The sequence below is a fragment of the Bufo bufo genome, chromosome 2 (assembly GCF_905171765.1).
Source record: "Bufo bufo chromosome 2, aBufBuf1.1, whole genome shotgun sequence".
Taxonomy (NCBI): domain Eukaryota; kingdom Metazoa; phylum Chordata; class Amphibia; order Anura; family Bufonidae; genus Bufo; species Bufo bufo.
In genome coordinates, this window is record NC_053390.1 from 384,009,071 (window position 1) to 384,023,125 (window position 14,055).

The window sequence follows — 14,055 nt, forward strand, 5'->3', positions numbered from 1 at the left end:
CATCTTTACAGGACAGACACTCCTAGGGAGAGTAGCAGCAGTGCTGAATTTTCTCCATTTATAGACAATTTGTCTTACCGTGGACTGATGAACAGCAAGGCTTTTGGAGATACTTTTATAACCCTTTCCAACTTTATGCAATTCGACAACTCTTAATCATAGGTCTTCTGAGAGCTCTTTTGTGCAAGGCATCATTCACATCAGGCAATGCTTCTTGTGAAAAGCAAACCCAGAACTGGTGTGTGTTTTTTATAGGGCAGGGCAGCTGTAACCAACACCTCCAATCTCATCTCATTGATTGGACTCCAGTTGGCTGACACCTCACTCCAATTAGCTCTTGGAGATGTCATTAGTCTAGGGGTTCACATACTTTTTCCACCTGCACTGTGAATGTTTACATGGTATGTTCAATAAAAACATGGTAACATTTAGTTCTTTGTGTGTTATTAGTTTATGCAGACTGTGATTGTCTATTGTTGTGACTTAGATGAAGATCAGATCACATTTTATGACCAATTTGTGCAGAAATCCATATAATTCCAAAGGGTTCACATACTTTTTCTTGCAACTGTGTATATATATATATATATATATATATATATATATATATATAATTACATATTTGAGAGACCTGTGTTTTGTGGGGCAAGCTATATTTTCTGTATTTTTTATTGCTGACATATTACTCTGTATACACAGTGCAGCAGGGTGTGCACATTTTACATGTTACAGTGATTATGAATAAAGCATAATGATTGTGAAAAAGTCCAGGATATTATGTTAATGAGCAATTCTTTGGATGATACGAAAGAATTAATATCATCTAGGACCGTGGTTCCAATAGAAGTGTGGCAAGATATGCGCAATTCTTCTTCTTATGATAAATTATTAGTAATTTAACCCTCTGAACAGATAATTAAAGTTTTAGGCCACCTTGGACCCTTCTTCAGATCAGAGTAGTGTATTATTAGGCCTGTGATGGCTAACCTCCGGCACTCCACCTCTGATAAAACTACAACTTCCAAGATGCACACTTGCTTGGATGTTCTCAGAACTCTATAGATATGAATGGAGCATGCTGGGAGTCGTAGTTTCACCACACTTTATTAGGCCATTGTGTCAGAGTGAGCTCTGCTGACCATTTAATGGGGTTCCTGGGTTTAGGAAACATCTAATTATGCAAAATTTAAGTCAATATAGTTTTAGTCAATATATTTATTTTGAACATTTAGATTTAAACAAACTCACATATGGTTTTGGGTGCAAATAAATAGTTATAAGGGTGGGTTCGCATCACGTTTTTCTTGTCTGTTTAGTGTGTACATCAGAGAACCTCCAGACGTACATGCTAAACGTGTTCATAGGCCTTCATTAGACAGAGGACCAAAGAGTATCCTTTTACCCTCCATCTGGCTGCTGTACGTCAGTATGCTGCAAAAAAACTGCATGGAATAGCGTAGTAGACTGCGCTATTCTATCCTCCAGTGTCCTGTAAACAAAACATCCTTTTCACGGAGGCTATAACCATATAGGTGATGGGTGACTCTGTCTGGCATCCATCATTGGCCTCCGTTAAACAGACCCTTCAGAGAGATCCTATGACATCACTGCCCATACAGTAGACAGTTGTCAAAGGAACTCCTGAGGCGGGTTGACTGCAGAGGTGAAGACAACCCTGGGGCCTAAACACTGATGATCCCTGGGAAGAAGAGAAATCTTTATTAAAAACGAAAGTATGTGTGAATGTAGAAACTTTCCATCTCCCTCTCCGTTGTGCTGCTTGTTTAGATCCCTGTGTGGAAAGCAGGGGAACACATTTGAAGATAAAACAGTGAAAAGTGTTTTGAAATATTGTACTATAATTTTGTCTCTCTCTAAAACCCTGTTGGTATTTTAGGCAAACTGAATAAAACAGCACACTGTACAATATATTTCAAAGAATGGAAATGGAATTTGATGAAGGATAATATTTCATATTTCCAACATACAACCATAGTATAATAATTTGAAAATGTTGTTAACCACCTTTCCTGCATAACACCTTTTTGTCAAATTATAATTTTGATTGGATTTTCAGGGCAGATTTTTGTGTCTCCTGCTAAGAAAATCAGAATTCAAACTCGGATAATGAAATTGGTACAAGTAATTTTAGATAAAGAAAATATGATTAATAAAGAGTGGTTTCTGCAAAGTCAGACTTGCTTCAAAAATCAGTCAACAGAAATATAATACTGTCTATCATCAAGCAAAATATGTTTTTGCCTGCAGTACCATACCCAAGATAACTCTTTCTTCATTATGTAACCTCTAGAAATGCTATGCAAATTGATGCAGTGTGTACGTGTATATAAACAATATAACTATGCACCATTGCTATTAGAAAAAAATTAATTGGTTAAGTTAAAGGAAAGGAACAAAAGAAACCATAACATGACTGTCACAAACTTACCTGACTGGGCTCAAGCGGCAACTGCGACGGGAGAGACACGCTGCTAAGCCACGCCCCATGGTGACGCTACAGATTCATTAGCAACAGAATGCAGTGCTCTTTCTCCCACAGCCAGCATATGCTGGAGGAGACCAGCAGTGGGCTGATTGCTCAGCTGATCTATTCCTGTGTGCTACTGTTCAGACTAATAGAGGGCAGAGTAAAGACCTATCGGGTTCTGATCCTGGGACTCGGTGCTCTACTTAAACCTCTTCCTGACCTTATCTCACGCTCGTGTGTGGGAGGAAAACACCACACCGAGCATAGGAGGGAAAGTGGATACCAGAATAAGGCCTGGAAACTAGCGAAGGAAGATGGACACCTCCTAGATAAAACCCTAACTCCATTCTTGGAAGACTACCAGTATGAACAGGCCCCAAAGGTAGGCAAGTTCATACACCGGATACCTACAATCCTATCTCACCCTGTAGGACCCTGGAACTAATGTCAGGACTGAGTCGTGCAAATTGTAGCCTCCTTTTCCTATTTGTAGTGGAGATGAGTGGTACCCGGTGGGGTCTTCTGCTGTTGTAGCTCATCCGCCTCAAGGTTGTGCGTGTTGTGGCTTCACAAATGCTTTGCTGCATACCTCGGTTGTAACGAGTGGTTATTTCAGTCAACGTTGCTCTTCTATCAGCTTGAATCAGTCGGCCCATTCTCCTCTGACCTCTAGCATCCACAAGGCATTTTTGCCGACAGGACTGCCGCATACTGGATGTTTTTCCCTTTTCACACCATTCTTTGTAAACCCTAGAAATGGTTGTGTGTGAAAATCCCAGTAACTGCGTAGATTGTGAAATACTCAGACCGGCCCGTCTGGCACCAAGAACCATGCCACGCTCAAAATTGCTTAAATCACCTTTCTTTCCCATTCTGACATTCAGTTTGGAGTTCAGGAGATTGGTTGACTAGATAATTGCATTAATGAGAAATAGAACAGGTGTTCCTAATAATTCTTTAGGTGAGTGTATATATTTATCTTTTTCCACATAAAAAAGCCACTAAAGGTTTTTCAACTTAGCACTTCCACCCCAATAACTTATTGCTGAAATGACAGAGCTGTATTATGAGACTATCTGGATCCCCAAGAATGTTTTCCTGCACTTGTAAATCGCTTTTTTTCACAATGAGGATTTTCCTATGACTCTCCCTAGCATCTGCACACGTCTCTCCCTGCCTGTGAATTGATTCCTCTCACTATCCTTTCTCTGCACTAGTAAATTGCCTTTTTCCTTTTTTTTAACAATTAGTTTTTCTTTCACTCTCCCTAGCAGCTGCATACATATCTGCCCTGAACAAAGTATGATAGTGGATGGCAGACTCTAAGATGGCCGCTATATTTATAGGGCTGTGACATCACCGGGCTGGCTGACTGCTGATTGGCTGCATGCATGGCATTATGGGTCATCCCGCCTTCCCAGAGTTCCTTACCCCATGTCCTCACACGTGTAGCCGCCATTGTAGCCGGCTAGCCACCATGTTAGTAAAAATTGTGATTCATTACCAAGAAGCGCAAGGAAATTCGCATTCATTCAGAATCAAATTTTTCCTGAAATTCAGAACGAATTAGACTTTGTCAGCTTTGATTCGCTTATCTCTACTGGTACCCACCACCACCACTAGAACCAGCAGCCTCTGGTCTCTGGATCTGCGAGACGGTCGTGCAGAGGTCAGCTACCTCCAAAGACAGCCCCTGCAGCTGTCCGGCCAGTGCAGCAATAGGATCATGGCTGTACTGAAAGCAAAAATGACGGTTTTGGCGGTTTATAATATCACGCTCGTGTGTGGGAGGAAAACACCTCACCAAGCATAGGAGGGAAAGGGGTTACCGGAATAAGGCCTGGAAACTAGGGAAGGAAGATGGATACCTCCTAGAGAAAACCCTAACTCCAGTCCTGACAGACTACCAGTATGAACAGGCCCCAAAGGTAGGCAAGTTCATACACCAGATACCTAGAATCCTATCTCACCCTATAAGACCCTGGAAATAATGTCAGGAATGAGTTTACTTGTTCCGTTTTGTATATATAAACAAAATACAAAACGGAATGGAAACACTAATCTTCAATGAAGTTTTGGTAGCACCAGGAACTCAGCCGAAAAGCAAACACAAGCTAACCATAAGTACAACAGAAGCTATAAACTGCATAGCATAGTGGGAGAAACAACAATAAATAGAGGAGGTTAAATGACCACAATAGCCACACCTGGGGAAAGAAGGTGTGGCAAGCACCAGAAACAACACAGATCTCATTTGATCCAAAAATAAAACATGTCAGATCAAACCACGTGTTGCCAGTCTCACAAATCTCCTGCCACCTGTAGCGGGAACGTCCGTATGTCTGGGTACGTTCCTAACACCTTATACTCGTGCCAGTGATAGTCTCTGATTCACTAGCTGTGTTCCTGGTTGCGTATTTTGTATTATTAGTGTTTTAACCTCAGCTTGACATTTTCACCACTCTTTGTCTAACATATTGGTACTAAGTTTCCCGTCTGGTTCTGATCTCAGCTTGGCTATTTGACTATTTCTGTCTCCCGATTTGGTACTTTGTTGTCCTCCTGGTTCTGACACATTTCAGTACAACTCTGATCTGTGTCTTGTGTTTGTCCCTTGTTTGTCTTGCACCTTAGCAGAGTAGGGACTATTGACCAGTTGAGGACTTGCTATTTAGAGCTTCCACTGCAAGTACGCAGGGAAAGCAGGAGGGCTTCTAGTTAGGGCTCACTGTCCATGTCCATTTCTACCTACTGACATTTTAATATCCATATGCAACAGGAAGGTTCTTAGTTAGTAGTGATGGACAAACATAGGCTGGGACGATTTGTGAACGTAATCGCGTAAACGCGATCAAATTTTCGCAAACCGCAAGTTCGCGGAGGGCCCCTTTCACTTTAATAGCAGACGAACCTGAAAAACCTTCAGGTCATTATTGCAGCCACCAAATACTTACAAGAAGTGTACAAATCATCCCACAACATAGACAGTGACATACCAGAGGGGAATCAATGGCAAAAATTCCCACAAAAAAAGATGTATTTGAATAAGGGCCATTTTTATGCATCTTAAAGGGAAACTGTCAAAAATGTGGCCTGCTGGAGCCTAGAAATATTTTATTTTAAGCCACGGGAGTAGAGGCCCCAAAAATTAGGCATTCATCTGACAGAAAACATCAAGTGATTATGTGGCTGGAGGTATATTAGACAGTCATTAGATATCCATTTTACTGCAGGCCAGTACAAATAGATGTCAAATACATCTGTTTAAAAGAAAAAAATACATTAAATTGGATTAAAAACATGTCTAACGAAATCCCCCCTCTTGAAAAAACCCCAAATGATAATAGTTGAAATTCGATAACATGTGGTCGTCATCAACAGGTGTTGAATTCCTCCGTGGTCCCAAACATTAGGCATTCACTGGACGGAAAAGAACAAGTAATTATGTGGCTGGAGGTATATTAGAAGGTCATTCAATATCAATTTTACTGCAGGCCAGTGTAGTACAGGTCCCAAACATTAGGCATTCACCAAACAGAAAAGAACAATTGATAATGTGGCTGGAGGTACATTAGGAGGTCACCATATAAAAATTTTACTGTTGGCCAGTTAGAATACAGGCCCCAAAAATTATGCATTCAACATACATAAATGATCAAGTGATTATGTGGCCTGAGGTATATTAGACGGTCAATGGATATCAATTTTACAGCAGGCCAGTGGTCTACAGGCCCCAAAAATTATTCATTCACCGTACAGAAAAGCACAATTGATAATGTGGCTGGAGGTACATTAGGCGGTCAACGTATAACAATTTTACTGTTTGCCAGTTAGATTACAGGCCCCCAAAAATATGCATTCACCGTACATAAATGATCAAGTTATTATGTGGCTAGAGGTATATAAGACGAACATTCAATATCAATTTTACTGCAGGCCAGTGAAGTACAGGCCCCAAACATTAGGCATTCACCGCACAGAAAATAACAAGTAATTATGTGGCTGGAGGTATATTAGACGGTCATTAGATATCAATTTTACTGCAGGCCAGTACAAAATAGATGTCAAATACATATGTTTAAAAGAACAAAAAATATAAAATTAGATTAAAAACATGTGGGTGATTCAGTCAGCACAACCCTGTATGCAGGTGCACTCACCACTCCATAGAGGCGACCTTGACGTGGTGAGTGGCTTATTACGCTTTGGCCAAAATGTACACCAATGCCTCATCCAGCATAGAGGCAGGGCAGAATGCTGGTTGCAGAGTGCTATTGCATTTGTATTTTAGATTAAAAACATGGCTAATGAAATAACCCCTCTTGAAAAAAAAAAAAAAAAAAAGATAATAGCTGAAATCCGATAACACGTGGTCGTCACAGGTGTTGAATTCTGCCGAGGTCCCAAACAGGCATTCACCGGACGGAAAAGGCCTTTTATGCCTCTGTATTTACCTCAGATAGGGACCATTATTTCTTCTGGGTGGTGGTGGATATTTGTGGGCTATCATGAGGAAATTCAATTAACTGTGGTCGTCACTGGTGTTGAATTCCTTTGAGATCCATGCCTCATTCATTTTTAGAAATGTGAGGTAATCCACACTGTCGTGAGCTAGGGGAGTGCACTTATCGGTCACGATCCCCCCTGCCACGCTGAACGTCTTTTCGGACATAACACTCGAAGAGGGCCAAGCCAAGAGTTCCATGGCAAATTGTGCCAGCTCTGGCCACAGGTCAAGCCTGCACACCCAGTAGTCCAGGGCTTCCTCGCTTCTCAGAGCATCCACATTGGCCATTAACCCGATGAAGTCAGACACCTGTCGGTCTAGGCGTTCCCTGAGTCTGGATCCAGAGGGCGGCTGTTGATGGGTTGGCTGCAAGCATGATCTCATATCCGAAGTGACCAACATATCTTCAAACCGCTCTCTTCTTGCAGGCGTGGTAAGATTGGTACCCACACCTGTTTCGCTATGAGTGGAAATTCCTTTGCCATACCCGCAACAGCATAATGCAGCATCTCTTGCAGCAAGGCCTGGAAATGCTGCATTCTGACAGCCCTCTGTGATGCTTGCAACATGTCCGCCATTTTGTGTTTGCACCAGGGGTCTAAGTATTTTGCCACCCAGTACTGGTCCTTGCCCTTTATGCTTTTTATACGGGGGTCTCTCTTCAAACACTGGAGCATTAAAGGCTCCATTTGCACTAAATTGGAAGTGGTGGAGCGCCCTGGCTCCTGCTCATTGCCCAGGAGTTGGTCGTCCTCGGTCTCCTCTCCCCAGCCACAAACAACACCAGGGATTCACAAAATTTTTAAAGCCTGCTCTTATTGCTCCTCCCCCCAGCCACCATTCTCCTCTGACTCCTCTTCAGACTCCTGCTGACTTGTCTCAGATGGAGTAGCCCCCCTAGGAATTCATTCAGCATTGCAACTTCCTCATCTTCCTGCTCCTCGACGGCTTGATCAATGACACGACGCAATGCACACTTCAGAAAGAAGACGTAAGGTACGATGTCACTGATGGTGCCCTGGCTGCAACTGACCAGTTTGGTGATCTCATCAAAAGTTCGCAGAAGTCTGCATGCGTCGTGCATGAGCAGCCACTAGCGCGGTGAAAAAAAAAAAAAACTCCCCAGAACCTGTCCTGCCGCAGAGATCTTACAGGTAGTCGTTAACGGCACGTTGCTGCTGGAGAAGCCTATCAAGCATATACAAGGTGGAGTTCCAGCGCCTCAGACAGTCACAAATCAGACATCTAACGGGAAAGTGGTGTCGCCGCTGAACGTCAGCAAGGCGAGCCATGGCCGTGATGGTCATTCTAAAATGGGCAGAGATTTTCCTGGCCTGCCGCAAGACGTCCTGGACCCCGGGGTATTTGGAAATGAATCGCTGCATGACTAAGTTCCGGATATGTGCCAGGCATGGCACATGTGTCTTTATTCCCTGTTTCAGCGCACTCATCAGATTGGCACTGTTGTCACCGCACACCACTTTACCAACCGTCAAATTTGTGGGGTTAGCCACTGATTGGCCTGTGACCGCAGAGCTGAAAGGAGTGCATGATCGGTGTGCCTTCCAGGCACCAGGCACAACAGCTGCAGCACAGCATGGCAACGTCTCATCTGGCACGTCAAATACGTTCTGGGGACCAGGGGGGGTGCAGCGGAAGAGGCGGTAGCAGTGGAAAAGGAGGAGTCAGCCAAGGAGGAGACAGAGGATGGAGTAGGAGGAGGAGAAGAAGAGGCAGGCCTGCATGCAATCCGTGGTGGTAACACCAAATCCACACGGGTGCCACGGGTTACATGCTTGACTGCCGTCAGAAGGTTCAGCCAGTGGGCAGTAAAAGTTATGTACCTTCCCTGCCCATGTTTGCTAGACCACGTGTCTGTGGTCAGATGTATCTTGGCACCGACACTGTGCCAGAGATACTGTACATTCACTTGCCGCTGAACGTGGCCATATAGCTCTGGGATGCCCTTCTGGGAGAAATATTTCCTTCCAGGGACCTTCCATTGTGGTGTGTCAATGGCCACAAATTTTCTAAAGACCTTCGAGTCCACCAATTTATTTGGCAGTAGTTGGCGGGCTTGCAGTTTCGACAAGCCAGCAGTCAGCCGTTGAGCAAGAGGATTATCCGGTGTCAATTTTTTTTTATGCTCAAACATTTGGGCCATGGAAGCCTGCCTGGTGCCAGATGAACGCGACAATGGCATGGTGGAGTGGAGGACAAATAGGAGGAGAGAGGAGAAGGAGAAGAGGCAGGATGTGGAGCACCAGGAGTGTGGCTATGTGGGTTCTGATGGCGTTGCTCCCACTGGACTTGGTGATGGAAGGCCAGGTGCCTTCTTAAGGTGGTCGTCCCTAGGTGAGTGTTGGGCTTACCGCGACTTATGCGTTGACAGCACAGGCTGCAGATGGCAACACTATTGTCAGCAGCTGACACGTTAAAAAAAGCCCACACTGCAGAGCCATGTGCCGGCGTCCTGGGAGCGCAAGATGACCTTGCATGGTGGATGGCTCACTCCAGATACATTTGTAGTATGCTTTTTGCCTCCTGTGCACTACGAGTTCTGCCTGCTTCTCCTCCTTCTCCTCCCTTTCTGCTGCTCCATCTCTCCCTCTGAACTCTCCTCCTCTTCCTCTCTTGTGGGCACCCATGTGACGTCCATCGACACTTTATCATCGTCACCTTCACCACCACTGACATTAGAGATCTGAGTAGGCAGCAACAGCGGGGACCACCCTCGTTGGGCTAATCTAGGTACTGTCGTCAGACCGCTGGGTGGCAGCAGTTGCTACCTCCTCCTCCTCAACCCATGCCAAGAATGGCTGCACATCGGTAAAGTCTGTGAATTGATGGGAAAATAATTTCTCTGACTCGAGTGGAGGGGCTACGGTGGTGGTGGTAATGTCTTTGGGGGTGCACATGCAGCGTCCCAGTACGTGTGTGTGGGCACTGCTTAAAAGCACTTTTTGTCTTAACAATTGTATTATGCTGTATTGTGGTACTGTCACGGCCATGGCTATGACCGTGACTCCTGAACCGCATGCGGTTGTCAGCGGTTTTCATTGGTGTTCAATCACAGGTGAGGGCTGTGGTATTGGCCTCACCTGTGGTTGCCGCTGGCAACAGTATGTATGTGGCAGCGTAGCAGGCTGAGCTGTGCCATGCAGCTCGCTACGCTGCGCATGCGGTTTTGTGTGTGATGTGTGGATGTGTGCACTGTGTTTTATGTTATTGTGTGCACGTTCCCTTTAAGTGGTGTTTTCCCTTCCCTGGCGTTGGAAGGGTTAATCCCCTTCCTAGTGTGTGTGATCACTGGGTGTGTCCGACTGTGGGGTGTGGCTTCTTGGCCTATAAAGCCTCATTGCTTTTGTAGGCCTGCAGGTTGCTTCAGCCATGCTTAGCTGAGAGCAGCCTCATGTATTTCTTACCTGCCAGTAAGAGCCACCCCTGTGGTCATAAACCTTTATGTCAAAACCTTAATGTCATAACCATATTGTGCTTTAGTTATTTCCAGTTATGTGTGATGTCCGTGTGATGTTTTATATGTGATTTTGTGCAGCTATGGATCTGGGTCCCTGTGTAGGGATGCGCTTGTGATCTGCACCCTGCTAACACAGGGATCCAGTCAGCAAGGCTGTGGCAGGTAGGTGGAACTCCTTGTTCACCTGCCATATCCATAGAGCTGTTTATGTCTCCCCTTTTCCTGCAGCTTGGCCGTTGAGACTCCTGCTCCTCCGTGTCTAGGAGGAGTGGGCTTGTCTTACTTAGCTCCTAGGTGAGGGTCATCTTGAGGGCTAGCAGGGACTTTTAGGTTCCGGAGCATGGGCCCTCCTACCATCAAGGTTGGCCCATGCAGCTAGGAGCTAGGGTCAGGTTAGGGATACCTGCTCCCTAATCCTGTCTTCATGGCCAAGCAGCCGAAACATCATCGGGCTCCACACGGCTGAGGATTTCCCCCATCCTCAGCCGTGACAGGTACTTTGTATTAATGTATCAGCAAAATCCCTGTTACCAGGCAGATTAGGTGTAATTTATACATCCCACCACTAGATGGTGATATAGCTTAGGTCCTATATATATACCTAGGTCAGGCCTAGTGAGGCAGATCATATCAGTGTTAAAAATGTAGTCAGAGTCTAGAACAGATCTGAGGAAATCATATTAGATTAGTGGGAGAAAATGTAGAGTGAAGACTCCATGACACAGATTAGTGAGTGGAGCCAACTTCGCCATGAGGTGGTACTAAGATGTGAGGCGCAGAAGAGCGTTTTCCTTCTGTGGCCAGACTATACACTTGCTTCCCTGACCAGTAGGAGAGAGTTTGCCTCCCTGGAATAGAAACAAGCTTCCTAAGGAATCATCGGTGATAAGAGCCATTATTGAGGGCCACAGACACCTTTGCGCATGGTGGAGGACTTATAGCTTCTGGCAGCCACACCATACTTCTGAGAGACAGATGAGTTTACCTATCCCAATGTTCAGCTTGTAGGGTAAAGACAAGGAATAGGACAGAGCACATCAATAGGAACAAAGTACACCTAACCCACAGCTCCAAGTCAAGCCTAAAAAGCCTTGAAACAGTGGATTTGCAGACCAACTCTAAAAACATCAAGAGACTGTATTTTGTACTGCTACCAACCAAAGTCATCCACAGTAAAAGTTGTGATTTGCATCTTACCACTGTCTACCTCATCATTACTACTAATGGTTGTACCACCATTAACGGTACTGGTGTCACGACAAAAACCATCAAGGGACTCAGCCACAACAAGCACCCCAAGTACCCCTAACATCAAGGGCACCTCAACCACCATCTTGGCTGATGCTTCCCTACCACAGAGCGTGCCCCGGAGGATTTCATGCTGTCCACCTCAACACTGTGCTCCCAGTCGAGGGAGTCTTTCTGCTAACCGTGAGTAAACTGATGAACTGTGTGTTATATTTTGGCCCCTCATCGGTCCACCATGCACCTCACGTGTTGCCCCTGCGCTACTGGCTGGCTGCATATCTTTTATTGGCGTCACGAACAGGATATTAACCCTTGCGCCATATTTGAGAGACTGTTGCATGTGAATAAGCCCCTTTATTTGATTGAGAGACGTTTGCTTATTGTGCCCTGTATTGGGCTACAGAACAGTTTAAACTGCTTGAAAAGTATATGGAGGTGCTATACTAGTCCCCAGCAACATTTGTGTGTCATTACAACTGCTTGCTGTAAGTGAATAGACGGAGCTCTGGTTTGAAAAATAATACTGCGCCATCACTGTGGACAAGTTAGCAAATATTGTGCCACCCATTTATGCAAAACTGTCTGATCAAGCTCATCCTACCTTTACTGTGTTGTTTCCGAGAGGCCAGCCCTGTATGCAAACGCAGTACCGCCTCCTGTGTCCTATGAAGAGTTCTATCATAGAAACAAAATGGGCGGAACTATGTGTGGAATATCGATGTGTCCGTCTATTGGATGGGATGACGAAGATACAGTCCACTATGAATATCTTGATACTCAAAAGACTGCTTCATTATGGTGCGTCACCAAACCACCAAGCCCAATTGGAGTACTGACCAGTGTTGTGCCAAAAGCCCGACTCGCTGAGACCGCCCCTTGTGTGGTGGATAATGGTTTAGCCGCTCCTGTCATTCAAACAGACCTGGGAGGCGGGCCTAGTACTCAGGAAGAGCGTGACGTGCGTACGCACGTTAGAAGCTGAGACGCTGATTGCTGTATGGAGAGAGAAGCAAAGTGCCAGAGCAGCATGGCCGAAAGACTAGAGAGCTCTGCACCTGAAATCGAATCCGGACAGAACCCGGTCGCCGCTCCGACTTGGACCCCCACGAATATTACTCCGGAGCTACAGGTTAGTGTGCAGGAGTTGTGGGATCGTCACTAGAGGAGCGTAGTGGAGACCGCGGCCCTGAGTCTGCAGAGAGCAGTGCAGGTCAGCATGCAGTCGCGATGCCGCGACACCAGCCACCAAAAGTTGCCGAAAGGTCCGGTCTGATTGATGATGCTTCTGCCATAGCGTGGCCTACCACGGAACAAACCGCGCTTTGGGCTAGATTGTCCGCAGAAATAAAGTCTGCTCGACTTCCGCGTACCCACGCTTGTAAAAAATATAACGAGGGACTGACTCGTAAACTACTGGAGGCACCGGTAAAAGATTTCCCGGTACCAGAACGAAAACTGGGCTGAGTGCTGGGCTTTTGTAAACAGCAGGGGTTTGGATTTATCTGCGACATGGCGACTAACCGTGATTACTATGTGAACCGCCGGTCTGTGAAGAGAAAAGATCTTCCCCCTTGGCTACACAGCTTATATGTGAATGAGGTGGTCGAGTTCACACCTGCAGAGGGTACACGTGGACCCTATGCCACTGCAGTCCGTAGGCCAGGACAACCCACAGAGACCCAGAAGCTTGATCAGGACTCTGAGTCTGAGGAAGAGCCAGAAAAGGAACTTTCTACCGCCCCTGTGAGGCCTGATGCCAAATATATACCACCAAGTACAACCCATAATCAGTATGCTTCTGGTTTTGCAGGAACTAATATTCTCTGGCAACCCGCCATTGTCCCCAGAGACCATGATGTGAAGCCTAATCCTCAAAGAGAAAGGGTTAGGAGAAGAAGGCCCGAGCCACAAAACCTCACTACAGTTACAGAGGACTGTGCACTGTTATTTCAGCAATTGGCTGTACAGCAACAACAAGGATTTGCTATCCCACATTATGGAGAGGAGCCTGCTGGTTCTTCAACACTGAAGAAGCCACCTGAAAGATCAAATCTTGTGACCAGGAGTGACCCTACAGTTGGGCTGGCTTGCAACGTGAAAAAAAAACAACCTCTTATCTTTGAGAAAGTGAAGCAGGAACTTAATTTGCCATCCACACCCAAACAGAGAGTAATGGAGGGACAACCAGAAGGATTATCCCCTGATTCCTGGGATTCTGGAAGCCCAATTCCAACAGACGTGTCATCATGTTCTGATCCCTACAACTAAGTAGGCCGTTCAATAACCACTAATATGGAGCAATAGCTGCCATTTGTTTGAGAGGACTTCTCTTAT